The sequence below is a fragment of the Cucurbita pepo genome, chromosome 2, assembly GCF_057944985.1.
Source record: "Cucurbita pepo subsp. pepo isolate OVF chromosome 2, ASM5794498v1, whole genome shotgun sequence".
Taxonomy (NCBI): domain Eukaryota; kingdom Viridiplantae; phylum Streptophyta; class Magnoliopsida; order Cucurbitales; family Cucurbitaceae; genus Cucurbita; species Cucurbita pepo.
Genome location: NC_141799.1, coordinates 6,173,163 through 6,177,502, shown reverse-complemented (window position 1 = coordinate 6,177,502; position 4,340 = coordinate 6,173,163). Strand labels below are relative to the sequence as shown.

Here is a 4,340-nt window from a genome sequence, read left to right as displayed (position 1 = left end):
TTCCTCAAAACCCCAAAATCGTACCTTACATTTCCAAGTTCAATCTCCTTCTATAGTCCCTCTTGGGTCACGAATCCTTCCTGAAAGTGTAAATCGTCCTCTAACGAGTCTATACCAATCAACCACGATCAATTTCATACCCTACAGAGTGAGAATTTAGAATATGAAACTCTAAAGCCAACCCATAAAAGTCATCTTAAACTCGAAACACGTACTCTCCCTTCACAAACCGGGCTCAGCTACTGTTGGTGGACGGAGATGGGAAAAATTTGTCCGTCTCTACCCTGCTCCAGAGACGTTTCTACCGTCAAGCTGATTTTGAATCAATTTAATTTAATTTAATAAAATAATAATAATAATAATAATAATCAAATTTCATTAAAAGAAAATAATTTAAAAATCTATACATTTCTTTAAGTACTAAAAAAAGGTTTATTTTCAATCGCTAAATTTTAAAAATGTCAAAAGTTTAATTAATTTTTTTTCTAAATATAGAATAAATTTGACTTTCCTTTAAATTATGCTATTTTTTTAATTATTATTTTATACCTTCTTAAATAAATGGATGACTATTTAATTTTCAATTTTAAAAATTGGGTTAGCTTTCTTTTATCATTTCTTTACCATAAAATCTATTATTTGGAAGAAAGTATTTAAGTTCTAAATAAGATTTGAAAGCTTTCTTTTATCATCGAAAGAAAGGATTTAAATTCTAAATAAGATTTTAAAAAAACATAACATTTTAATGATTATTCGACCATTTTCATGTTCTTAAATAAACGTTTAAAATTTTAGTCATATTCCAAAAATAAAATAAATTAAAGTAATTGAGGTATGCTCTATTTCCCAAATTCAAGTTAAATAGATTAGAAATGCTAAATACTAACGAAATGAGATGGACCTCCTAATAGGAAACGACTCCCGGTGATATTTGGAGCAACTTCGAGGGAGGGAAGACAAGGGTACTCGCAACTTCGAGGGAGGGAAGACAAGGGTACTCGCAACTTCGAGGGACGGAAGACAAACGTACTCGCAACTTCGAGGGACGGAAGACAAGCGTACTCGAATTTAGCGAAATACCGGCTAAGGCCAACCAAGTATGGTTGGACGACTTGTTTGATGCATGAGACACGTGCCTCGTGGCTCTTGTATGTGTCATTTATGCTTTATATTTATGACGTTGTGACTATATTATATGATAATGATGTATAAAGTATGACGTATGATGACATAATTGAGTTATATGATAATGCCATATGATATTATATGATGTTTTATGATGATGTTATATGATGACGATGATGCATGACAACATGACGATGTAAACCGAATCTTTAAATAATTAATTATTTATATTTATATTTATATAAATGAAGATTCTTAATTAATTAATTATTTATATAATCAATTCATTATTTATATTTATATTTATATAAATGAAGATTCTTAATTAATTAATTATTTATATATAATTAATTATCTCTCTTTCTATATTTGTGAAAGTACACTGTACTAATTAATGAACAAATTATTATCAATTATAAGCATTAAATTAATTAATTTTAATCATTAAATAATATTTTTATTTTAAATTTCAACTTTCACCATTAAAAACTAAATACTGATACACATTAAATAAATTGAACTTATTTTATTATAAATAATAGTTTTAATAAATATGGTATTATGTCGATATAAGTTAAATAGAAAAAATTTAAGGAAACATACCCGTTTTAATTTATGTTAATTTTTTTGTTTATATTAATTTATAAAAATAAAACAATTTAGTGTATTAACATTATTGATTTATATTAATTTTTTGTTTATATTAATTTATAAAAATAAAACAATTTAGTGCATTAACATTATTATCCTAATTTTTCGATATAAACAAAGAGAAAAAATAATAATAAGATACATATAACTACTTAATTATTATCAATTATTTTATTTCCACAATGTTTCCAAATCATCGTTACTTAGAACATTTACATCGAGATCGATGTGTAAACGATACGGGGTGGTCAAGAACTAGAGGGAATTGATAGTAATTTTCATCCCAGCTTGGCAGTGGCCTGGGGTGGTGCATATGAAGAAGCTGTTTCCTCTTGAGAGAGTGATTTCATCCTTGCCTGAATTGAACACTTTGGCGCCTCTGAAAGCTATGCAGCTTCTATAACCCCCCTCGTCCACTGCCACCACGTTGTGAACTGTCGGGTTATAGTTGAATCCTACAAAAAAAAAAAAAAAAAAAAAAAAAAAAAAGATGTAACGACCCAAATCCTCTTTGGGCTTTCCCTTTCGAGTTTTCCCTCAAGGCTTTAAAAGAGTCTGCTACGGAACTTGTGTTTTGATATAATTTATCTTATCTCCATGATTTGGTTAGTAGAATATTTTCAACTTTCGATCCCACTTATGTTTTTCATTCTTAACATAGTATCAGAGCATTATTCCCACTTATGTTTTTCATTCTTAACATAGTATTAGAGCATTATTCTTAACAGATACGATTAAGATTACGCAAGTAAAATATCAGTTACTATTCAACTATCAACACAAGAGTTGAAAACTCACTTAATATGTCACCGGCTCTAAACACCTTCCCATTAGGCCATCCTTCCACGCCCAGGTTCCATCCGTTCGAGTCGCCAACAACAAAAGTTGTAGCAGCATCACCATGTTCGAAGCCAAGCAGCAGCAGCAACGCCATTGCAACAGCTACCGTGCTCATCGAAACCGCTCCGCTGCTCCCCTCGTGTCGAGCCATTCGTGAAGTCGAAGTAGCTCTCAAAAAAGATATGGAAAACAATTGTATTCCTTTGAAGCTTGAAAATGATGGTTATAAAGATATGTAAAACATACCAAACTTGCCTTTTTCTTTTCCTTTGTTTCCTGCGGAGGAGTAGTGGGCCGTTTTGCAATTGATTATGTCTCCTCCTTTTGCTATTAAATGAAAGAGAAACAATCTTCCTCCTTTCTCTCTAGTAACCTCTCATTCCTTCTCCAATTATCTCTCCTCAGCCTACCTCAGCCAAAAAAACAGACAAACAATAATTGACAGGTTTAATTTGAGGAAAAAATGAGAATGGCTTTACCCAATTCACAAGACAAGATTTACTAGGAGATAGATATGATCAGTAAGATATATATTAAATCTTAATTTTATTTGTCCTATTTGTTTTTAGAAATCACAGCCAATCATGGTTAAATCTCATTAAATCATGACAATTGTTTAGTTGAGTTAGAAACTAAATGCCAATAATTTATATGAATTCTAGTAAATAACATTAGATTAATAATATTAGATCAATAAATTTATATCAGTAGACAAATAAATAGATTAAAAATAAAATGGCAAAGAAAATTTGTGAACAAAATTAAAAGGGAGTAAATATAGATAAAGAGAAAAACCAGAAAAGCAAAAGGCCACCTAGTAAATAGAGATGAAGAAAAAAAAAAAAAAAAAAAGCAAATATAGAGAACAGGAAAGCACAAAATCACTTGAATAACTCTATCAACTTTTTTATACCAGAAAAACCATATAAAATAAGATTTTTAATAAAAACATTAATTATAGATATATAACATTTCAAAACTTTTAACAATGGACCCATGTAAATTAGAAAAATAATTTGATAGAGTTCAAACTGGAAACTGATGTCATGAGCTTACCTAGGTTGGCTTTGATTTCAAAGGACAGAATCGAACTTTCATTAATGATAACTTCTGGACATCAACCTAAGCTAATCAAGTAAGTGGTCTTACTATCGGCATAGTTATATTTGATGTTGACACGTGCCTCGTTGTTCGGCACGTGTCATATATATTGATATGTGTGAGTTGTTTGTGGATTGATATGTTTATCATATGTTATGTATATGTTATAATATGTGAATTACGGTACGATGTGTTCAATGATATGTTTGAGATAGGATACGATAAGGATGCACAAGACGAAATGTGACGATAGGAGTAAGATACGTTCATGAAACGTTAAGGTTAGGTTACATACCGAAGTGCTATGGATATGAGAGATTGATAAAAGAATATGGTTAGGTTATGTGTAGTGAGGGATATGGGTAGAAAGGGTTAGGTTTGTGATAGATTGATAGAACAATAGCGTTAGGATACGTTCATGTGATGATATGACTAAGGTACGTTCATGTAACGACATGACTGTGATAGATATAAGACGTTAAGGCTATGATAAGTAAGGGAACAATATGACTAAGAAGTGTTTACGCTATGATATGATTATGATACGATATGTGTACGACGGATATATATATATATATATATATATATATATATATATATATGTGTGTGTGTGTGTGTGTGTG

The 4,340-nt window shown here is 30.3% G+C and overlaps 1 long non-coding RNA gene across 1 annotated transcript; it reads right to left on the bottom strand.

Annotated features, from left to right (window-relative positions):
* Positions 1-1,921: 1,921 nt before the first annotated feature.
* LOC147793423 (uncharacterized) lies at positions 1,922-3,604 on the bottom strand. Its single transcript, XR_015420007.1, has 2 exons — positions 2,575-3,604; positions 1,922-2,231 (listed from the first exon to the last, which is right to left on the bottom strand). It is a non-coding gene; the product is annotated as an uncharacterized LOC147793423 (long non-coding RNA).
* Between the last annotated feature and the right edge of the window lie 736 nt (positions 3,605-4,340).